We start from the raw sequence: 24780 nt of genomic DNA, 5'->3' as shown, positions 1-24780 counted from the left end.
CGGCTGCATGTTCCCCTGTAGAAACCGGGGCGTCCCCCCTCAAGGTCTGCCTCCTCCCGGGCCGGGGGAACTTCGGGGCCGGTTTACCACGCCCCGGCCCTTTCTCTTGGCAGGGACCTAGGCCACTGTTTCAGGCTCCGGGTCCCTCTGATCACCCTCTCTGGCCACCATGGACCGAGTGGACACGCATGCCCACTCTGACAACCCAAGCTTTTCCAAGTGGGACCTGAGCTCAACATCCTTCCACAAGGACTGCTCCAGGTCATTACCGAGCAGACAATCGACAGGCATGGAAGGGCTCACAACTACCCTCAAAGGACCTGTGACCCCCCCGCCCCACTCGAAGGGATCCTGCGCCACCAGACACTGGTTCTCTGAATTGTCGACCGCAATTACTTTGTGGAATTCCCCTGGGATTTCCTGCTTCTCAGAGATCAGGTGACACCGAACTGAGGTCACACTGACTCCAGTATCCCTCAGAGCTTCTACCCTTTGCCCATTGATGGTTGCCTAGGTGCTGTATTTCTGTGTGTTAGGGGGCACCTGGTTTCCTGGGACCATCTCATTGTCCCCTAGTGAGATGAGGGTCATTTCTGCAGGGTCATCACCCTCCTGTGGGTACTCCACCTCCTTCCCAAGCGCTACGCTAGCCAACACTTTGGACTACCCATTAGTGGGTGACTGCGCCCCCTTTGAGAACCTGGGGTCCCCCTTCATGTGTCCCACCTGGTCACATGCAAAACATCTGTGGGGGCCGGTCTCATCCGGCTTTCCGGTTGAGACAACTTGCTTCTCATCTCCGGGGGGATGCGAACCTTTACCCTGGGTGTTATTTTGGGGCCCTTTAGAGAACTCCTGTGTTTTACACTTGTCCCCCCCCCCCTCCCCCCCTTTCTGCTGGGGACTGTTAGACGGACCGGGAGGGTCGGCCGAGGACAAGGGGAGAGGTCTCCGGGGAGAGCCGTCTCCAGCGATCGTACAGACGAGTAACTTCCCCCCCACAGATGTACACCACACAGAGATAAGGTTTAACGTTCTTTATAAGCAATCTTTAAGTACGGTGGAATGGTACAAGGAGGTCTGGACTCAGGGGTCCCCTCGATTCTAGTCTCTTGGTTTGGGGTAAAGGGGTAGCGGGACAGTCTTGTTACCAATCTGGTAGATGCGATGATAAGATGGATAGCTCACAATCCTCGAGCTCGGCGTTCTAGATGATCGGGCCGCGGCGGAGCCATCAGGTCCCGAGATGATCGATGATAGCGACGGTCCGCGGCGGAGCCAGCAGGTCCCGGTGAAGGTGGTAGTTACAAACGGTCCGCGGCCACGCCAGCAGGTCCCGACGAGGATGAAGGTTTCAGAAGGTTGCGGCAGCGCCAGCAGGCAAGACAGTAGTTCGCAAGGCAGGGCTACGGCAGCGCCAGTAGTACGTCAAGGATGAGTTCTTCACTGCGTCTCTCGACTCCAGGATACAACTGCCTTCCTGCTCTGGAGCTGCCCCAATTATAAGTCTGGTGCCCTTTGATGTCCGGACCCTCGCACTTGGAGGTCGGGAGGTCCAGGATGAGGGAGTCCAGACACCCAGCAGGGGGGTGGAGCCAGCGCCTGGGGGAGCTGGGGGCGATCGGCACCTGGCGGGGGAGAGCCATCGACACTTCTTTCTCCCATTGACCTGCCAAGTGGTCCGCTCACCTCCTGGGTGGATGGTGGTGCCGGGATGTCGGGGCCTGGCCAGGCCCAGGGTTAGGGTCGATCGGAGGCCACGCAGCCTCGTGGTGCAGTGTCCAAGATGGCGCCCAGGCCGGGCGAGGGGGCCGGTAGTGATTCGGGCCCATGAGGCAGAGATGTCCGGGGACAGGGGTCCCATATGAGACGGGGAGCGGGTGGTTTCTGTGTGTAACACCTGGAGGGCCGGGCTCGGGCCTTGTCATGCGGGGAGGGAGCAAGCCCTTCACGTGGCCTGTCCAACATGCGTCCCCCCCAGCTGAAGGCGAGGAGAGTCACCCATCCTCTTGGGGACTCTCCTCGTCGAGGCGGAAAAAGCGTGACAGGCCAGCTGCGTTGGCGTGGTCTTGCCCAGGTCGATGTTCCACAGTGAAGTCCATCCCCTGCAGGGAGATGGACCAACGCAATAGTTTTGGGTTTTCCCCCCGCATCTGCATTAGCCACTGCAGGGGCCGATGATCTGTCTGCACCCGGAAGTGGGTACCGAAGAGATAAGGCCGGAGCTTTTTGAGGGCCCACACTACTGCGAATGCCTCTCTCTCTCGATGGTGCTCCAGCGTTGCTCTCGGGCCAGGAGGCGTCTGCTGATGAAAGCCACTGGTTGGTCAAGTCCTTCGGGGTTCAACTGGGAAAGGACTGCCCCAATGCCATGGTCGGAGGCATCCGTTTGGACGATGAATTCCCGACTGTAGTCGGGGGCCTGGAGCACAGGGCCGGAGCACATGGCGGCCTTCAGCTTCTCGAAGGCCGCTTGACAGTCTGGGGTCCAGTTGACCTTCTTTGGGTGGTTTTTGGATGTGTGTTCCGTGAGGGGCCCCACAATGCTGCCATAGTCCCTCACGAACCGCCGGTAGTAGCCTGTGAGTCCCAAGAAGGCGCGGACCTCGGTCTGGGTGATGGGGGGCTGCCAAGACTGGATGGCAGCGATCTTGAGTTGCAGAGGGGCCACCAGACCGCTTCCCACCTGGTGTCCGAGATAGGTCACGGACCCCTGGCCAATTTGGCATTTGCTGGCCTTGATCGTGAGGCCGGCTCGTTGGAGGGCCTGCAGAACCTCTCGGAGGTGGTTGAGGTGGTCGGACCAGTGGCGGCTGTACACAGCGATATCCTCCAGGTAGGCGGCGCTGAATTCTTCGAGTCCCGCCAGGACCTGGTTCACGAGCCGCTGAAATGTTGCTGGGGCATTCTTCATGCCGAATGGCATGACCTTGAAGTGGTAGTGGCCATCAGGGGTGGAAAAGGCAGATCGTTCTTGGGCCCGGGGTGTGAGACCGATCTGCCAGTAGCCCGCTGTCAGGTCGAAGATGCTGAGGTAGCGGGCAGCTCCCATGCGGTCGATTAGTTCATCTGCTCGGGGGATGGGATGTGCGTCGGTTCTGGTGACAGCGTTCAAGCCCCGGTAGTCGACGCAGAACCGGAGCTCAGGAGTGGTGCCGGGGGCGGCCGCTTTGGGGACCAGTACCACTGGGCTGGCCCAGGGGCTGTCTGAGGGCTCGATGACCCCGAGCGTGAGCATCTTGGACACCTCCTCTTGGATGCAGGCCCGTACCCGATCTGGTACGCGGTAGGCCCGATGTCGGACAGGGGGACTGTCTCCAGTGTCCACGTCGTGCAAGCACCAGGGGGTGACCCCTGGGGTGAGGAGAGCAGGGTGGCGAACTGCAGTAGGAGGTCTCGGCAGCCTTGGCGCTGCTCCGGGGTGAGGGCCTCTGAGAGTCGGACCCCGTCCACGGAGCCGTCCTTCTCCCGAGTCCGTAGGAGATCAGGGAGTGGTTCGGAATCCTCTTCGGCCCCGCTGTCTGTTGCCATCAGGAGGCTGAGCTCCGAGCGCACAAAGTGGGGTTTTAATCTATTGGCGTGGAGGACCCGGAGGGGGTTCCGTGAAGATTCCATATCGATGAGGTAGGTGACAGGGCTCTTACGCTCGACCACTTTGAAGGGCCCTGTCCACTTGTCCTGCAAGGCGCAGGGTTCGGTGGGGGACATCACCCACACTTGTTGGCCGGGTTCGAATTCGATGGAGGAGGCATTTTGATCGTACCACCTTTTCATGTCTTCCTGACTGGCCTCCAGGTTCGCTTTTGCCATGTCTCTGAACCGTCTGGTCTGATTGCGTAGAGTCAGGAGGTACTTGAAAACATCTGGAGGGTTCTTCAGGGGGGGCATGTCCCAACCTTCTTTGACTAGGCTGAGCGGCCCTCGCACAGGGTGTCCATATAAGAGTTTGAACGGGCTGAAGCCGAGGGACTTCTGGGGGACCTCTCGATAGGCAAAGAGGAGGCACGGCAGTAGCACATCCCACTGGCGACGGAGGGGCTCTTCCAACCCCCCAATCATCCCTTTGAGCGTGCGGTTGAACCGCTCGACTAGCCCGTTTCCTTGAGGGTGATAGGGGGTCGTGAATCGGTAGGTGACCCCACACTGTTGCCAGAGGGACTGCATGTATTTTGAAATAAAGTTTGTGCCCCGGTCGCTGACGACTTCTCGGGGGAAGCCCACCCGGGAGAAGATCCCCATCAAGGCCCGGCCGACTACCGGGGCTGTCACAGTTCGCAGGGGAACAGCCTCGGGGTAGCGGGTGGCGTGGTCTACCAGTACCAGGATGAACCGATGTCCTTGTGCTGTGCGGGGGTCCAGGGGCCCCACAATGTCTATCCCCACCCTCTCGAACGGGGTGGTGACAACTGGGAAAGGTTGCAGAGGTGCTTTTAGTTTGCGGCCGCTCTTCCCGCTGGCCTGGCACGTGGGGCAAGACCGGCAGTGATTGAGTACGTCGTTTCTCATCTTGGGCCAGAAAAAGTGGGTCACCAGGCGACTGTAGGTTTTGTCCTGACCCAGGTGACCAGCCAGTGGGACATCGTGGGCCAGGTTTAGCAAGAAGTCTCTAAAGCGGAGGGGCACCACTAGCACTCGACTGGCCCCTAACTCCGCGATTCTCTGTTCGCTGTACAACAGGTCGTTGTCCCAATAGACCCAATGGGTTCCGGAGGTATCCCCTGCGCTCTGGGCGAGGGCTTGTTGGCGGAGTCCCTCGAGGGAGGGACAGGTCTTCTGCTCTTGACGAAACTGTTCCTGGGTGGGCCCCCCTTCCTGACGCCACTGAGCCAGGTCGGGAAGGTCCTGGGGCTGAGCGAGCCCTTCGGGAGTTTGCTCTGGGGGGACGGCACGGTCGGTGTCTTCTACTGGAGCGACCGGGGGAGGAGGTGCTGGCCATTCAGGTTCTTCGGGTCGGGGGATGGTACGGGCAGCCATGGACCGGGTGGTTACGCACGCCCAGTCCGGGAGGCCCAACATCCCCAGGTGCTCTCTTCTCTCTACGGCGGCCCACGGGGAACTCTCAAGATCATTCCCCAGGAGACAGTCCACGGGGGCATCATCTCGGACCGTCACTTTCAACATGCCGGAGGCTCCTCCCCACTCGAAGGGGACGCAGGCCATCCGACATAGACTCTCCGAATTGTCGGCTGAACGGACAGGGCAGAGAATGTTCGGCAGGATCTGTTCTGGGGTCACCAGGTGACAGCGGACGGCTGTTACACTGGCCCCGGTGTCACGTAGGGCTTCGGCTCTGCGTCCATTAATGTTCACCCACTGACTGTACTTCCTGGTGTTGGCGGGTAGGGGGGCCCGCGGGACCATGTCTCTTCCCCCTAGGCACGCTAGAACCATGGCGGCCGGTTCCCACTCTTGGTGTTCTTGCTCGCACTCCTCTTGTTCTTCGGAGATTTGTTCTTCCCCCAAGGCGGCGGCAGCCATCTGGCGGGGTCTCGGAGTCTGGTTCTGTGGGCAATTCGGGTCATTTGCGTAGTGGCCGACTCGCTGGCATCGGTGACATTGGCTCTGTACCCCGGGCGGGCCGGGGGGTTGCCCCAGTTGGCCGGGGGTGGGGTGCTGGCAGCGGGAGCGGCCGGGGCGTTGTCTCTTCCTCGTCCCTGGCCCCCTCCTCCTCCGCGGGGACGGTGCTGACCTTGGTTGTTCCGGTTCTGTTCATGTGGCCCATTTCGGCCCACTCGGGTAATTTCCCACCGGTCAGCCTCGGCGGCGAGCTGCCGTGGATCAGTCAATTTACTGTCGAGGAGGTGCTGCCTGAGCTCGACGAAGCAGTTGTTAGATAGGTGCTCCCACACCATGAGATTGAAGAGTTGCTCGTAGGTCGTTACATTGCTTCCCTTGATCCAACCCTCGAAGGCTCGGCTGAAATAGTTCACGTACTCCACCCAAGTTGTACCCGGGATCCGGGTGCAGTCTTGGAACCTCTGGCGGTACATTTCGGGTGTGAGCCCATAGCGGGTGAGGAGGGTAGCCTTCATGTGGTCATAGGAGGTCATCAGGTGCTCTGGGAGCTGTAACAGGGCGTCGGGCCCTCATTGACGAACCTCCCCCATAGACCGGCTCCCCAGTCACTTCGATCGATCCGGTGGGAGGTCATAGCGATCTCGTAGGCCTTGAACCATTGTTGTATGTCGTCATCTCGGAAATATTCTCGAACGACATCCTTGGGGATGTGTACTTTCTTTTCTGTTGCTCCCGGGGTGCGCGGTTGCTCGGGCACCCCTAATTCTTTGTTCTGCTTACGTAAGTCTATTTCCGCTAGTTTGCGCTCGTGTTCATACGCTAGTCTCTTTTCTTCGAGTTCTCTTTGTCTCTGTTTCTCTTCCCGTTCTTCTCGGAGCCGCAGATGTTCTAGGTTCAGTTTTTGTTCGGCTAATTTGAGTTCGCCATCCATTTTGAGCCGGGCCATTTCTAATTCATGTAGTCTGCTTCTTTCTCGTTCTTGGATCTCATCTTGCGAGAGACCCGTTCTTCGCTCCTCGGGAGCCGTGGTGTTCCTCTCTGATGCTGCAATATTTTGGTCCGGGGGTCTGACGGCCCCGGTTTCTGCCCATGACTCAATGGCGTGCTTGAAATCGTCTTTAGTACTCAGACCGGTGGTAGCGATACCTAGTTCAATGCAGAATTGTTTCAACTCACGATGGCTGTACTCTTCCAATTTCTCCATCTGGAATTTCTCGGTGGATCCACTCTCTTTGGTTGTCATTGTGGTTTCGTCGTGGGGTGAGCTACTCTCTGTACGATTACGCGTTGATTCGGATCGCGCCGCTGGCCACCAATGTTAGACGGAACGGGAGGGTCGGCCGAGGACAAGGGGAGAGGTCTCCGGGGAGAGCCGTCTCCAGCGATCGTACAGACGAGTAACTTCCCCCCCACAGATGTACACCACACAGAGATAAGGTTTAACGTTCTTTATAAGCAATCTTTAAGTACGGTGGAATGGTACAAGGAGGTCTGGACTCAGGGGTCCCCTCGATTCTAGTCTCTTGGTTTGGGGTAAAGGGGTAGCGGGACAGTCTTGTTACCAATCTGGTAGATGCGATGATAAGATGGATAGCTCACAATCCTCGAGCTGGGCGTTCTAGATGATCGGGCCGCAGCGGAGCCAGCAGGTCCCGAGATGATCGACGATAGCGACGGTCCGCGGCGGAGCCAGCAGGTCCCGGTGAAGGTGGTAGTTACAAACGGTCCGCGGCCACGCCAGTAGGTCCCGACGAGGATGAAGGTTTCAGAAGGTTGCGGCAGCGCCAGCAGGCAAGACAGTAGTTCGCAAGGCAGGGCTACGGCAGCGCCAGTAGTCCGTCAAGGATGAGTTCTTCACTGCGTCTCTCGACTCCAGGATACAACTGCCTTCCTGCTCTGGAGCTGCCCCAGTTATAGGTCTGGTGCCCTTTGATGTCCGGACCCTCGCACTTGGAGGTCGGGAGGTCCAGGATGAGGGAGTCCAGACACCCAGCAGGGGGGTGGAGCCAGCGCCTGGGGGAGCGGGGGGCAATCGGCACCTGGCGGGGGAGAGCCATCAACACTTCTTTCTCCCATTGACCTGCCAAGTAGTCCGCTCACCTCCTGGGTGGATGGTGGTGCCGGGATGTCGGGGCCTGGCCAGGCCCAGGGTTAGGGTCGATCGGAGGCCACGCGGCCTCGTGGTGCAGTGTCCAAGATGGCGCCCAGGCCGGGCGAGGGGGCCGGTAGTGATTCGGGCCCATGAGGCAGAGATGTCCGGGGGCAGGGGTCCCATATGAGACGGGGAGCGGGTGGTTTCTGTGTGTAACACCTGGAGGGCCGGGCTCGGGCCTTGTCATGCGGGGAGGGAGCAAGCCCTTCACGTGGCCTGTCCAACAGGGACCCTGCCCACCTTTGGCTGAGTCTCGCCCAAAACGCTTTCTTGTGGACCCTGGTACTCACTCAGCGGTCCACCTCCAAAGCAAGCTTCCTAGGGTCAGTCTGCTTACTATCAACTAGGTGCTAGTGCAGATCTGCAAAACATAGACTGGACAGGTCCTCCCATGCAATCAAATTGTAGAGCCCCTGATACTCTGTCACATTACTGCCTTTTACCCAGCCAATAAAACAATCGGCAAAACACATCCACACACTCCAACCATGTGTTGGCATTGGACTTCTTAGTGGACCTAAACTGGTCCCTCTACTTTTCAGGAGTAAGACCATACTTAGTGAGGAGGGCGTCCTTCATGTCTGGATAGGTGAGGTGATACCCCCTTGCCCAAAGCTATTAAAGTGTCCCTCACGTCTTCAGGGAAGAGAGGCCTCAATCCTACTCCCCAATTCTCTTCAGGGACCCCATTCATGTGGATTGCTGCTTCGTACCCCTGAAACCACCATTGTATGTCATACCCCCTTCTTGAATTCCTTGCCCACATTCTTAGGGATGTGCACGATTCTGTCTGCCTGTCTTGATGAGTTGCTGCCACCATCTGAACCCGGCCTTCTTCTTAGCTCTAGCTCCTTAAGACCTCGCTCATGGTCTAACATCATCTTTCTTCTATGGCTATTCTTTTGTTTTCCCTCTCATTTTCCACCCTGAGTTTTTCCAACTTGAACTTCCTTGCTTCCCGCCTGGCCTCCAGGTCCTCTGGGGACAGGCCACTGCAGCCTGGCTGGGAGGTTTCTCCCCCTCTAAACAGCACTTCCAACCTAGGACTAGGCTCCTCTGCCTCTCCACTAAGATCACCAGATTGCCCACTCACATTTCTGGCTTCTACCCAGGCCGTCAGTGCCTTTTGTAGCTCGTCCTTCCTAGTGAGGCCTCTGACTTGGACTTTTAGGTTTTTGCAAACGGATTTCAATTTTCTAACAGTGTAGAGCTCCAACCTATTCTCCTCAAATCAATTTCCATGGATGCAGCAGATGATGCTATTGATTGCAGCATGATCAAGTAGAAAGTTCACCTGGCAAGATCACAAAAATCAGCCATCTGCGATATGGTAGTAGTCCACACCAATCACCGTAAGTCACGTGCAAACGCAATTCCTATCCTCACCGCTGACAACCAATGTTAGAAATGGGATTTCTGGCTAGCTGAGACTTGCGCCAAAGCGAGGCAGAAACCACCACTCTAGATAGGATAAGGGAGTTACACTCCTAAAATAACCCCTGCTCACCCCCTTGGTAGCTTGACACGAGCAGCTAGCTTATCCTAGAGACAGTGTGTAAAGCATTTGCACATAACCAACAGTAATATTGTGTATGCACTACAAAAGGACACCAACACCAGTTTAGAAAAATAGCCAATATTTTTATATACTTTAAGATAAGACCAAATACAATAAAAATCCACAATACTATACTTAAAAATCTGCCATTATCAAAATAAGTTTCAAACACAGTTACTTGATGTCGATAGCTCCATCCTGGGCTATCACGGCGTCGTGAACAACAAATCCGACAGTTCTGGCTGAACACGGGGTTTGCAGGCCAGCTACGGTGTCGGGAAGACCCCCCAAGTACCTGTGAGAAATGCAGGGCGAAGAGGCCCTTGAAGTCACTTATGTTGCAGATCAAGCTCCTCTCTAATGGAATCCGGAGCGCTGGTGCTGACAGGCATCAGTTGCTGCGGTGAGAAGTGCAGCGGTGCGGCGTGCGGTGCCCTCCGGTCGCGGTGTGAACAGCGGCTTGGTGGCAGCGTCAGATGGCGTCGTCGGTGAGATCAGAGTTGCGGTGCAAGATGAAGGCGGTGCTCATTACGGTCCGGGCAGGTCACAGTGCAAGCAGCGGCATCGTCGTTGCTGAAGCGCTGTCGTTGGCTGACAAACGGGAGTCGATGGCGTCGGTAGGCCGGGGCTGCGGTGCGGGATGAGGGCGGTGCTTCGTGTGACTTACGGGCTGTGCCCTCGAACCACGGTGCAAGCAGCGGCGTAGACTATGGTGTGGAGCGGCAGTGTTAGGGAGGCCAAGGCATCCTCATGAAGCCAGGCGGTGCAGAGTGCGGTGCCCACAGGTCGCAGTGACAATTTTATATTACGGGTGACCCGTGATTATATTACAGTGTGCAAAATGAATGTCCACAAATTGCTGCCCGGCAGCAATAGAAATTTAATTTACAACTGGATTGTTTTAAAACCCTAAACGGCAACCAAATTCCTCACCCATATGGCCTAGGGTGGGATTAGAGGTGTAAACCTCCTTATTGTGGTCATACGCTGTCACTTTAACTGTGATGCTCTGCTCAAATAAGTTGATTAGTTTACAGACGAGAAGCTTCCTGAGAAGTAAACGGCACTAGATGATGGTGACACAGAACATCCAGAACATCCCTCCGAGGGTGACAGGGAGCCTCCCTCGCAGGGTGACAGAGAGCCTCCCTCGGATGGTCAAAGTTGAAGTTGTTGATAATTACTATGACCTGTCCATGTTGGTAGAAACGTGTAATTTACCAGTTAGTCTAAACACATGTTCAAATGCCATTTCTTCCTCTAGGAAAATGATAAATAATAAACCTATGTTTCACCGGGTGACCAATTTGGGAATCAAGCCCACCACCAATTTAGCTAAAAGTTTGACCCGTAGTTTTGTGCCAGTGTTGAGAAATGAAATGTGACCAGTAAGACCCACATTCCAGGGGAGGCTCATCCTTCTTACAAGAGAGGACCACTCTTGCCTCCTGCTAGAATGATGGACCCGGACCCGTTGATATGACCTTGTGACTCATTCTAGGATGCTCTCCCATGACCTTTTGATTTAACATCTCTTGTAATGACAGGAAGGTGAATCCTGACATGTTGATGAACCTCTTGTCAGTCAAGGACAATGGGCCATGACCTATTGATGAACCTCAAAGGGTCCTATGCATTTGATTTATCTGATAATAGTGTCCCTCTGCTTGCTACTACCCACTAAGGCAGTCACTCTACTGACTTCTGATTGCAATAGACCAGGCTTCTCCAACGAGTAGCGTGTGAGATACTGTTATCTCTCCAGATACCTGCAAGTAGCTCATGTGTGTTGCCCAGCCTACTAAATTCGATGATTTTCCTTGGTTGAATTAATATATGTTCACTAAAATTCTGAAGCGTATATTTAAGATGAATATGTATTTATTTTTAGAACTCATGAACTGATCTTTTGAGGAAATATGGATTTCCAAAATATATTTAAAGCTGTTATTTGAGTGATAAATCATGCAGATTTGGAGAGACGCATTATTATTATTATTATTACCCGGGGCCGGGAGCATTGCACCTATGGTGTCCTGTATTACTCTTGCAGCTTTGGAGAGATGTTTTATTAATAACTAGCAGCCCGCCCCGGCGTTGCCCGGGGCAGAAGGGGGCTGGGGGCGGCATCGTAGCAGGAAAGGCGCAGCAGAGTGGCCGGGAGCAGCAGAGCGTACTTACAGTGTTTCCTTGCTCCCGTTTTGTTGGTCCTGGCCGCTTCTGCCCACGCTCATGTCCGCTGGTTCTCTGCGCTCGTTTTCTTGGTCCTCGCCGCTTCTGCCGACTCTCCTGTCCGCTCTTACTCTGCGCTCCCCTGGGCATGTCGACGCTCCTCTACTCGCTCCGGACCTTGGAGGGTGTCGCTTCCGCGGTTTCTCCGAGCTCGTTTTCTTGGTCCTGGCCGCTTCTGCCGACTCTCCTGTCCGCTCTTACTCTGCGCTCCCCTGGGCATGTCGACGCTCCTCTACGCGCTCCGGACCTTGGAGGGTGTCGCTTCCTTTCTCCTGTCCGCTCCTCGCAGAGTGTTGCTTCCGGGCTCCCCCGTGATGTCAGCACGCGTCAGCACGCACGTCGTTAGCTGGCACTACTTCTAAGGGACTACTTTCCCTTAAAAATTACGTTTCCCTTCTAACATATATATTTTGTTTTTATATAGCCTATGTCCTTCTGCTTGCCCTGACGTTTTCAAAGATGTATTGGGTGTTTGGATTGGTGGTGTGTGTAGGAAGGTGGATATCTGACTATCGTTACCCCCAAACCTTTTGCCTGGTGTTTAGCTGGTTTTTGACATAGTTGGCCTGGGATCCTGCTATTCAGGGCCCCAGGCTAATTGCTCTCTCCTTAAAATGGACTCCATGTACCTTAGGTACATACACAATTGGAATTGGTTCACCTTATTGCCCCCTGTAACAGTGTACCCTAGGTACCCAGGGCATAGGTGTTTCCAAGGCCTACCAGGGGCTCCAGCATGTAGTGTGCCACCCCTGGCCTGGCCTCCATATTTGACACAACTGGCTGATCACTCAGCTGGGGTAAGTTGGTGTAATCACCTCTTGCTTAGGTGTAGTATATCTATACCTAACCTAAACTGGACACATATGTTCCTATCAGCCACTTCTATGGAAGGCCTCATCAATACTGGAGGCAGAGTGCTTGGAAATATGTGAGATGGTGCTCTAGCATGAGCTGAGCCTGTCTGCAGCTGTCGGGAACCACTCCCTTAGCTGTTCCGGGATATTGCCATACCATATACTCTTAAGTGCATTATAATCCTCGCGGTTATTTGCTAACTTTGGTTTGGCTTTATCAAAACATGTCGAGTAAGGTGTCATACGATTTGGAATACTATCACCTCGACAGTTCTGTCGACGGGGATAGCATTCCACCCTTCTAGAGGGACACGACATGTACATAACCTGAACCCCGGTTAAAGTTAACCAGAGCCTCAGCATCACAAAATGGATGCTGCCACACAGACACAAGTCTGACCTCCTGCTGCTGGGAGTCCTTCCAGCGAGGGAGGCTTGGACAAAGGGTTTTCTGCCTTGGGAGGTGCGAGCACCACCCCAGGCAGGATTTTGTGTATTGGGTAGGACAGGGCTGAATAGAATCAGACATGCCCGGGGCACACAAGGTGTCCCCGTGCATAAGCCAGTCCAAACCGGTCCTGGGACTTTCCAGACCCAGGTCTGGCGAGGAGCTGGACAAAGGAAAGGGGGTGTAACCGCCCCCCTTCCTGGTCCCACCCAGAGGAGGGACCTAGCAGGTGATCCACCCCTCAGATTGGGAATAAGAGTGGGAGCAGTGCCATAGCACCTCAGATCATCCTGAATCAACTTGAAACTAAGAAGACGACTGGACTTCGACATTCTGCTGCACAGAAGACTGAAGAGCATCTCCCTTGTGGCCTAGGAGTGGCCACCCTGTGAACACAGGCACCATCCAGAAACTCGACGTCTGCTTTGCCGCCGCCTCCCGCCGGAGCCCGAGCCCAGAGCCTGACAAGACCCAGACTCCCAGACTTCTCACAGCCCGATCCACAGTCCCTGCAAAGAAGGGACCCGTGGAGGCACTGAGAGACGTGGGACCGGACCTCTTGAAAGACCCCCGAGACGCTGACTGCGCAGCACCCGAGGCACCCTCGACGCTGTGCTTTGGGGTTTGAGAAGCCCCTCAACCGAGCAGCCCTTGCACCGAAGATCACCCCGAGCATCTCCACGATCTGCGTGGGGCCCTTTTGCATCGTGCCACTCAACGCGCCATCCCGGCCACTTGCCACGTGGTCAGCGGCCGTCTTGGCGACGAAACCTACAATCTACACTGCGGGTCTGGTTGCTCCAGACTTGCCCTCGCTCCTGTAAAAGTGAGCACCCACTCTGACCTTGCTGGTCCGAGTGATAAGCCTTTTTCGATTCCTGCGTGGCTTGCATTAGCCAAGGCCTGTTGGCTCCGATCAAGTTGCCGACACCGCCATCAGCTAGAGGCTTCGTGGGACAGCTCGTGACCGACGCCTGGACGTCCTCGACCTCTTCGTGTCCACGTGGCTGCAGAGAGAAGCTACACCTCATCGCCTGTTTGCACCCGACATCGCCTGGTTCCATCCTGGTTCCATGGTAGTCACTGGCTAGTGACTTTGAACATTGTCCCCTCTGCTTTCAGGTCTTCACCACTTCAGATCCACCCTTGGATCCACCGGAACTCTTCACATCGAGCCGCCTGCAGCATCTTCAGCTCCAAGCACCATCGACCTGCGTGACAAAACCCGACACTACTTCGACCCTATGCACCCGCTTCCTGTGGGTGAGGTAACTCAGCAACGCCGGTGTTCCCACACTGGTACACACCTCTAGTGTCTGTGTCTAAAGTTTCATTCATCTAGGTCACTCGGAAGGTTCCTTAATAACTAACTTTGTAACTTTTACGCACCATTGACTTAACATTGGTATATGCGTGCACTTTCCGCACTGCACCCGAGTCCCGCGGGCCTTTCCCGACTTCTTCACTGTTAGTCCCGAACAGCTCCAGCGATTCCCCAGGCCCTAGGCCTACTTCCTTTCAGCTAGGTGGTTCTTATACCACTATTTTAGTATATGGTTTAGGTGGCCCCTAGGGCTCATCCATATTGTGCAACTTTGGTATATTTAAACTGTGTTTTGTTTTAACGCTTATGCTTCTGTGCTCATAAAGAGTATAGGGGATATTTGTAGTAAATAAATATATATATATTTTCAATATATATCTGTGTGGTGTCCTTTCATCTGGTATTCAAGGGGATTGTGTAGGGTAAGACCGCTTGCTTCACATGCCTTTACGGAGTTTAGCCTAAGACTGCTTTGTCCACGCTACTAGGATAGCTGGTCTATAAGGTTGACTTACAACCAATCATCATACGGGTTGCTTGGCATGGTACAAGGTGATCACTAGAACTAGTGAGCATCATATACCAGGCCAACTTCTCACATTGGTGGCAGCGGTGGGATTTGAGCTTGCTGTTGTTTTACCATTACAATCTTTGAGAGTATCATTTGAAAGATCATACAGGTACCTGCTAGGTACATATTAAAACAAGACTAGTATACTTAAGTTCTACTGAACTTAGTTGTTGTAGAGGATAGGGAGTAGCACGCCCTGATTACAACTACTAGATAGGTTTAGTAGGTAAACACCAGTGTAGGTAGATTGCAACATATCCACCCACACTAGAGCAATGTCTGGAGCAGAGGGATCCACGGGGAATGCCTCTGTTGAGAGTGACCCTCCAAGGGCGCCATCCAAATTTGCTATATTCTCCTTTAAGGAACTAAGGCAGCTATGTGCCTTAAGAAGTCTTAGGACAGGGCCATCCCCTACTACAGACCACCTTAGAGAGCTTTTATACCAGTCTGAAGCTCTAAAGACCTCTAAAGCAGACCCCACAGGGAATGCTGAAGGAGGCTCTCCCACTGAAGATGACCATACTGACACCCCTGTCCCTGTAGTCCAGATAGATGAGGATGACCAAGTCATTGGAGATACTCAGCCTGAGGAGGAGGAGGAAGAAGAGGAGACAGAAGGGGGGAGCAGTGATTCTGATGATGGTAGACTTAGTCAGGTGCCAGCCAGCAGGCTTAGCCAGGCTAACCTAAGTTTATTTGGGACTGAGCTAAGGATGACCTTGCCCAGACCCCCAAGTGGGCTTAACCAGGAGCCCAGGAGGAGGAGGAATCACTCAGGTGAATCCAATACTTCCCAAGCTTCTAGAGGCTCTCATGGTCACTCCAGAAGAGGGATGACTAGCCCTCAGATAAGGGAACATGAGGCCAGAATGAGAGAGGCTGAGCTTAGGATCCAGAAGCAAGAATTAGAAGTTGCCCTGGCCCAAGAGAAACTTGCTAGAACAAGACAGCCTAGAGAGAGTGGATTAGGATCCACTGGTGGCAGCACTATCCCTAAGGATAAAGACAGGTCTGTTGATACCAGAAACCTGAGTAAGATTGTGCCCCCCTACAAAGCTGGGGATGATATCCACACATGGATGACTGCACTTGAGAGAGCCTGCAATGTACAGCAGATCCCTCAGGAGCAGTGGGCAGCAATCTTGTGGCTCTCCTTTGAAGGTAGAGGCCGAGACAGACTCCTCACAGTTAGTGATGGGGATTCTAGAAACTACCTGGTCCTGAAGAGTGCTCTGATTGATGGGTTAGGCTTAACCACTGAACAGTACAGGTTAATGTTCAGAGACACCCAGAAGACACAGACTCAGGACTGGTCTGAATTTGTTGAATGTGCCACTAAAACTCTGGAGGGCTGGTTGCTGGGAAGTAAGGTTACAGACTATACAGGATTGTATAATTTAATTATGAGAGAGCAAATCTTAAGTAATTGTCTAAATCAGCTTCTACATCAGCACCTGGTGGATTCTGATCTGACCTCTCCACAAGAATTGGGTAAGAGGGCAGACAAATGGGTCAGAACCAGGATCAGGCCTAAGAACCAGGGTGGTGACCAAAAGAAAGAGACTACCAAGCCTCAAGAGAAAGGTGGGAATAACAGCAAAGAGAAAAATTCCCCAGGGCCCCAGAACTCCAAGGATGGGGGTGGGTCCCATGACACTTCCTCTACCCAGAAAAAGCCTTACTGCCATGCCTGTAAACAGGTTGGACATTGGAAAACAGACAGCTGTTGTCCCAAGAATGGTAATAAGGAGAATATACCTCCAAGTAAAGCTCCAACACCTCCTGTCACTGTAAGCAGTGGTCCCTCAGGTGGTGGGAGCACCCCCAAGAATTTGGGTGGGTTTACTTTTGGAGCTCAGGTGGATTCTGGCCTAACCAGGTCCCCTACCTCAGATACTCTTGTCTATGAAACTGGCATGGGGTTTGCCAAGTTCACTGCTTGCCCAAACACTTTGAGCAAGTATAGACAGGAGCCCCACATCAATGGTTTGAAAGTTGAGGCCTTTAGAGACACAGGGGCTAGTATCACCATGGTGGCTGAATATCTAGTCCCCTCAAGGCAACTTTTACCTGATGCCACATATCAGTTGACAAACATTGATGGAATAGAAACCAAATATCCCATGGCATCTTAGCTGGGGAGGTGTCACTGGCCCAGAGAGAGTGGCAGTGTCAGCAAACTTGCCTGTAGATTGCCTACTTGGTAATGATTTGGAAATCTCAGCCTGGGCTGAGGTTGAACAGTAAACCCATTCCGAATGGTAAATCTCCATGGAAAGGTTTGTGGGGCTGTGATGGCTAAAGCCCCAATCCAAGATGTCCTTCCTGAAAAGGTTGGTAGGGCTGAGCAAACCTCAGCCCCATCTTTAGCTAACTTCCCTCCTGAAAAGATTAGCAGGGCTGTGATGGTAACAGCCCATACCCAAACTGAGTCTCCTCCTGAAAAGGTTGGTGGGGCTGTGATGGCCACAGCCACAGCCAGTAGTGTGGCTCACTGGTTAGAGGCGGCAGACCCGAGAGCAGAGGACGGCCCGGGACCAGGGTTCGATTCCCGGCGCGGCAGGTTTCTGAACCAGGGTCAGCGGACTCGATAATTCTCTCGCCTCGATGCCCACTCTGATCAGCGATCACACTCGGCAACTCTGGGCATTAGCTTGCCTCATCTTCACTAACGGCCCCACCAGACCGCCGGGGATGCCTGGTCTCACCCTGGAGATACCCATTAAGGGACCATCTCTCAGGGAAGCCAGGAAGGGTTTCGCAGCGGTCGAAGCGCCTTGGGACCCTACGGGTAAGTAGTGCGCTATATAAATGCCTATACATACATTTACTATACAGCCCAAACTCAGACTGATACCTGGGTAGTGAAGCCTGAAATGATGGACCACTCCACCCAAACTAAGAGCATTGAGGAGGAAGAGAAATCTCCCTCCCACCAGACTTTAGGAAAGGATCAGCCTCTTCAGGGAACTGGTCTTACCCCTGATGAAGGAACTGTCCCAGCGGTTGTTAGGCCTGGCCTGACAGAGCCTCTGATGGCAGTGGACCCTTCTCAGGATGGACCCAGTCTGGAGCAGGTAACCTGCCCCTCTCTACCTTGCCTTAGTCAGCCCAGGGCTGCAGAGGACAAGGACAGTGAGCCCCAAAGGGCCCCCTGTCAAATAAAGTACCCCCATCAACAGATTAGGGGCACCAAAACCAGTAGCCCTAGTGAGGTGAAAACTTTAAAAACTCCTGAGGGAGCCCCCTTAAAAGTAGTTAGGGACCTCCCACAGATGGATTCTGTTGGGCACAGCCAATCCTGGGACCCCAAGGCCCCAAGCCTGACCTGTCCCTCCAGTAAGCCAAACAAAGGGACCCAGCCTCCAGCTTTAGGTAGCCAGAGGTTGACCCTGAGAGCACAGTGCAACTCAGTCAAAGAAAGAAAGGCACACATGGTGGAGAGTGATTGGAGGAAGCTGAGTCCTACAGGGGAATCTCACTTCAGTACTCCAACTCAACACCAGCCTTTGACTTTGCAAAGACACACCACAGGTAGAGATTCCTATGGTGGAGACCCTCAGATACCCTTAGGGTGAGGGATTGCTTAGTGGACTATGAGACAGGGGGTAACCAAGCCAGAGCTGGTACTTCCTTATATGGCCACTTAGGCAATATAGGCTTACCTGGTCAAGGATAGCTTTATCTCCTTTTGTTTGGGGGGGGGGGGGTTGTGTAGGAAGGTGGATATCTGACTATGGTTACCCCAAACTTTTTGCCTGGTGTTTAGCTGGTTTTTGACATAGTTGGCCTGGGATCCTGCTATTCAGGGCCCCAGGCTAATTGCTCTCTCCTTAAAATGGACTCCATGTACCTTAGGTACATACACAATTGGAAGTGGTTCACCTTATTGGCCCCTGTAACAGTGTACCCTAGGTACCCAGGGCATAGGTGTTTCCAAGGCCTACCAGGGGCTGTAGCATGTATTGTGCCACCCCTGGCCAGGCCTCCATATTTGACACAACTGGCTGATCACTCAGCTGGGGTAAGTTGGTGTAATCACTTCTTTCTTAGGTGTAGTATATCTATACCTAACCTAAACTGGACACATATGTTCCTATCAGCCACTCCTATGGAAGGCCTCATCAATCCTGGAGGCAGAGTGCTTGGAAATATGTGAGATGGTGCTCTAGCATGAGCTGAGCCTGTCTGCAGCTGTCGGGAACCACTCCCTTAGCTGTTCCGGGATATTGCCATACCATATACTCTTAAGTGCATTATAATCCTCGCGATTATTTGCTAACTTTGGTTTGGCTTTATCAAAACATGTCGAGTAAGGTGTCATACGATTTGGAATACTATCCCCTCGACAGTTCTGTCGACGGGGATAGCATTCCACCCTTCTAGAGGGACACAACATGTACATAACCTGAACCCCGGTTAAAGTTAACCAGAGCCTCAGCATCACAAAATGGATGCTGCCACACAGACACAAGTCTGACCTCCTGCAGCTGGGAGTCCTTCCAGCGAGGGAGGCTTGGACAAAGGGTTTCCTTCCTTGGGAGGTGCGAGCACCAACTCAGGCAGGGTTTTGTGTATTGGGTAGGACAGGGCTGAAAAGAATCAGACATGCCCGGGGCACACAAGGTGTCCCCGTGCATAAGCCAGTCCAAACCGGTCCTGGGACTTTCCAGACCCAGGTCTGGCGAGGAGCTGGACAAAGGAAAGGGGGTGTAACCGCCCCCCTTCCTGGTCCCACCCAGAGGAGGAACCTAGCAGGTGATCCACCCCTCAGATTGGAATAAGAGTGGGAGCAGTGCCAGAGCACCTCAGATCATCCTGAATCAACTTGAAACTAAGAAGACGACTGGACTTCGACATTCTGCTGCACAGAAGACTGAAGAGCATCTCCCTTGTGGCCTAGGAATGGCCACCCTGTGAACACAGGTACCAACCAGCGACTCGATGTCTGCTTTGCCACCGCCTCCCGCCGGAGCCCGAGCCCAGACCCTGACAAGATCCAGACTCCCAGACTTCTCACAGCCCGATCCACAGTCCCTGCAAAGAAGGGACCCGTGGAGGCACCGAGAGACGTGGGACCGGACCTCTTGAAAGACCCCCTCGACGCTGACTGCGCAGCACCCGAGGCACCCTCGACGCTGTTCTTTGGGGTTTGAGAAGCCCCACAACCGAGCAGCCCTTGCACCGAAGATCAGCCCCCCAGCATCTCCACGATCTGCGTGGGGCCCTTTTGCATCGTGCCACTCGACGCGCCATCCCGGCCACTTGCCACGTGGTCAGCGGCCATCTTGGCGACGAAACCTACAATCTACACTACGGGTCTGGTTGCTCCAGACTTGCCCTCGCTCCTGTAAAAGGGAGCACCCACTCTGACCTTGCTGGTCCGAGTGATAAGCCTTTTTCGATTCCTGCGTGGCTTGCATTAGCCAAGGTCTGTTGGCTCCGATCAAGTTGCCGACACCGCCATCAGCTAGAGGCTTCGTGGGACAGCTCGTGACCGACGCCTGGACGTCCTCGACCTCTTCGTGTCCACGTGGCTGCAGAGAGAAGCTACACCTCATCGCCTGTTTGCACCCGACATCGCCTGGTTCCATCCTTTCCACGGTAGTTACTGGCTAGTGACTTTGAACATTGTCCCCTCTGCTTTCAGGTCTTCACCACTTCAGATCCACCCTTGGATCCACCGGAACTCTTCACATCGAGCCGCCTGCAGCATCTTCAGCTCCAAGCACCATCGACCTGCGTGACAAAACCCGACACTACTACGACCCTATGCACCCGCTTCCTGTGGGTGAGGTAACTCAGCAACGCCGGTATTCCCACACTGGTACACACCTCTAGTGTCTGTGTCTAAAGTTTCATTCCTCTAGGTCACTCGGAAGGTTCCTTAATAACCAACTTTGTAACTTTTACGCACCATTGACTTATCATTGGTATATGCGTGCACTTTCCGCGCTGCACCCGAGTCCCACGGGCCTTTCCCGACTTCTTCACTGTTAGTCCCGAACAGCTCCAGCGATTCCCCAGGCCCTAGGCCTACTTCCTTTCAGCTAGGTGGTTCTTATACCACTATTTTAGTATATGGTTTAGGTGGCCCCTAGGGCTCATCCATATTGTGCAACTTTGGTATATTTAAACTGTGTTTTGTTTTAACGCTTATGCTTCTGTGCTCCTAAAGAGTATAGGGGAGATTTGTAGTAAATAAATATATATATATATATATATCTGTGTGGTGTCCTTTCATCTGGTATTCAAGGGGATTGTGTAGGGTAAGACAGCTTGCTTCACATGCCTTTACGGAGTTTAGCCTAAGACTGCTTTGTCCACGCTACTAGGATAGCTGGTCTATAAGGTTGACTTACAACCAATCATCATAAGGGTTGCTTGGCATGGTACAAGGTGATCACTAGAACTAGTGAGCATCATATACCAGGCCAACTTCTCACAGTGTACTTTTCGAGTTTACCTGGCTCAAAGGACACAGTTCTCTCTTTATAATGGTAGTATAGATAACACCATTGAACAGGGGCATTGCACCTATGACGTCATGTATTTCTCATGCAGCTTTGTTCACAGATGTCGCAGAGTATTATATCACAAATGCTGATTCTCTGAGTGTTCATCAATGTGTGGTCATTTGCTGCGAATCAATGTAGCCACTACAGCCAACATGTGTTTCGCAATTGGAAACATTGGACCCAAAATCCTTGCCAATTAATTCTTTATTAGTTTACATTCTCTCTTAGAGTTATTCTCTAATTCTTATGAGGCCACTTTCCATTCGCCAGCTGTGATTCTGGCGTCGCCCTCTAAGCAGTACGTTTGAGTCCTTACACTGACATGAACTTGTAATATAGCCACGCCGCATGCAAGTCATAGACACTTGTCATAAAGAGTCCAATACTCCAAATCCTTTCCTCTTGCCTGGTTCTTCTTTAAACTTTTATATAGCTGGTCTTTCATCTCCGCCCCATCAGTCCAACAGCTCACCCAATGCTGGGATGAGTTAATCCAGTAACTGGTGGGAGCTTCACACAAGCAGATCCTTCAAAAGTCCCGAACACCACGAGAGGCGGTCACATTTCTTTGTCCTTCCTGGGCAGCTCTGATCTCATTTCCTAGATGGCTGCCACTTACACGCACTCCTCTAGTACTCCTTCTGCCCATACCTCCTCCTGCAGGGCACTCTCCCAGCCTCCCTTCTGCTCGTACCTCCTCCTGCTGGACTTTCTTCTAGCCCCCCCTTCCTTGTTCCTCCTCCTGCAGGGCACTCTTCTAGTACCCCTTCCTTGTACCTCCTCTTGCAGGGCACTCTTTTAGCCCCCCTTCTTCTTGTACCTCTTCCTGCAGGGCACTGTTCTACCCGTTCAGCTCTTAACTACTCCTTCATGGCACTCTTTTAGTAATGCTTCTGTTCGTACCTTACTCTTCTGAAGAACACTCTTCTAGTATCCCTGCTGTTCATACTCCTCCTGCAACGCCTGTTACCTGTAATACTATTAGTATAATAAAACATGGCGCACCAGGATCTACAACCAGGGCTTCTGGCAGGTTATTCACTGTTAATGTAATAAAACATGGCGCACCAGGATCTACAACAAGGACTTCTGGCAGATTATTCACTGTTAATGTAATAAAAATTGGCAGAAAACGAAGGTGGAGCACAACTGTCATAAGGGCGAGCTGCCTCTGTCTTCTTGGCACTGATTTTGCTACCTCTGAAGCCAGGGGTCTCACAAGCAGGGCCATGGGTCACAAGGGGCAATCCAGGAGTCGCAGCTGCGACCCCTGGCAAGCCCTAAATGAGGCCCCTGCATGTGACCCTGTTGAGAACATGATACAATGTGTCAAGTGAATCCATTCAGAATATCAGACTGTGCTGTGTTTTGTGACTCCATTCAGAATGACGCTGTGCTGTGTCATTACCATTCAGAATATCAGTTTCTGCTATGTCATTTGACGTCAATCAGAATGTCACACTCTGTGCTGGGTCATGCGATGCCACAGAATGTGCTGTGTCATGTGACCCCAGCACTGTTTTCTAGTCATAAATCGATTGAAGTGTTTCACTCCTACAAATACTATCATAACTTTAACATCTTCTCTGGAAACTGATTTCCCGTTGTTTCTCTGTTTTGCAGGATGTCAGAAGCACCCTAAGCAGGTAAGGCTGGTTTAATATTCTCCTCTCAGTGTGTAAGGTGCAGGTCTCACTGCTGCAGTGTGTAAATGCCACTACTAAGTTCACACAAAGTGTTAGTAAACTTTCAGATTCTCATAAAATCACTTTGTATCCTAACAAAAACTCTTAAGTCCTCAGAAAATACCTTTGATTCCTCTGAAAACTCAAGTCCTCTGAAAACTTCCTTGGATCATCAGGAAATGCTCTTAAATTTTCCTAAATCCCTGTAAGTCATCAGAAAACTCCTTTGAATTTCGAAATAATTGATCCAGAAATTAGCTGCTGTCCTCACAAAACATATTTTTATCTACAAAACCTACCTGAAGTCTGCAGAAGAGTTCCCTGAACACACACAAAACTAATACAAATTCTGGAAACTTCCCCTCCGGTTTCCTCAATTAAGAGTTGTGGAAAAACTCATTCAAAGTTTCCTAACTACAATGCCAGTCTTTAAAACATCCCTTCAGTGCTTCCAAACAGCATTGAAATGTAATTAAAGCCATGTTCAGGCCTCATTCATTAGTAAATTCCCTCCAATTAGAAAAGGTCTCGTCCAGTTCTCATAAACTTCACTGTAATCCTCAGATCTGCTCCTCGTCCTAAGAAATCTCTCTCTGGTCTGCAGTGACCTCCCTCCAGTCCGTGGCATCCTCTCGAGTCTTCAGAAGCCTTATTTCAATCCTCAAACTTCTGGCCTGGCACCACATCCTTCTTCAAGTCCTCTGAGACCTCCTGGTGTGTCTCCCAATCCTCATTTCTATCATCCGTTCTTTTAAGGTCTTTATGTATCATTTTTGGAAACAATACAGATTCAAACAATAAACATCAGCGGCTCAGCGTCCTGTCGTATTACATTGAAAACATGGGGTGTGGTTCAGAGGCATCAGATTATTGTAATTTTGTAATTCTAAAATAAGATAAAGAGACATTTGTTTACAACTATTGCATCGTGGTCACACCATTGGCGAGGCCGTCTGTCCACACACGTCTCTGTTCCTGTTGGATGAGGGGGGAGGCTGACCCTATCCCTCTCAGCCACCTTCTCTCACCTGCAGAGACTGCCCCCACATCTTAATTTCCTGTGGAGTGTCTCCATTCCAGAGGGATCCTTCCACGGGCCTCATATCAGTCCTTAAACCTGTAAATATGTTTCCAAACCTTCTCCATGCGGTGACACACACATACGTGCTGGTCTTGTAACTCATTATTAGCAGAGCTTAATGAGACATTGCACTTCTCAATGATGAATTTTGTTGTGTAGCTAACAATGCAGTCTCCTCAAAGCCTGTACGGATACATGCCATCTAGATCACTTAACAAAACAATTAAAGATGGCGGTGGACCACATATAATATTTACACATGTTTCCAACACTGAGGTTCTGGTCAGTTTCACGAAGGATGTGCTGTCTTGGCAGTTTGTCTGTTGTGGCCCAAAAAGGTGCAAGGTAAGGAAGTTCAAGCGGCGTGTGACAAATAAACTGGCTCGTAGGTGCAGGGAGGCCATTTCAGGTCTTGGCTGCCAAATGGGAGAACGAGCGGCCGCCCCTGTTAGTCCATTACAGGAGGGAGAGTTTTACCCAAGCAGTCACGGGGACCTGGGCGGTAAGTAGTACATGTAAAGGGGTGTCCCCGTCTGGGAGAAGGTTATAATACACGACCAACAAAAAGTAGTTAGAACCACATTAGAAAGAAAAACTAAAATAACATTCTATACTTTTGAGAAGTGTGTATTGTCAATTATTCACAATACATTGATTGACAATTTCAAGGGAATTTCATACAATTATCACAGAATTGTTGTGCCCCGATAGGGAAGGAAGGAAAAGGAGGGAGTGCTCGGGGGAAGGTTGGTGAGGAATGGATGAACACAGTTGTGAGTGATGAGTACACACAGTATAGGCAAAATCAAAACAATTACATCAACAAAAGCCAAA

The 24780-nt window shown here is 52.3% G+C and overlaps 1 pseudogene across 1 annotated transcript in view; it reads left to right on the top strand.

The window, feature by feature from the left end:
* The window catches only part of LOC147710156 (E3 ubiquitin-protein ligase TRIM39-like), a 109313-nt pseudogene that overhangs the window by 31660 nt on the left and 52873 nt on the right, over positions 1-24780 (top strand). The window contains exon 4 of the transcript XR_015295579.1: positions 22804-22826. The product of XR_015295579.1 is annotated as an E3 ubiquitin-protein ligase TRIM39-like (transcript). The remainder of the gene's footprint in view (positions 1-22803; positions 22827-24780) is intronic.

This window comes from Lissotriton vulgaris, chromosome 5, assembly GCF_964263255.1.
Source record: "Lissotriton vulgaris chromosome 5, aLisVul1.2, whole genome shotgun sequence".
NCBI lineage: Eukaryota > Metazoa > Chordata > Amphibia > Caudata > Salamandridae > Lissotriton > Lissotriton vulgaris.
The sequence above is the reverse complement of the archived record's forward strand: the minus strand, read 5'-3'. Positions and strand labels throughout refer to the sequence as shown.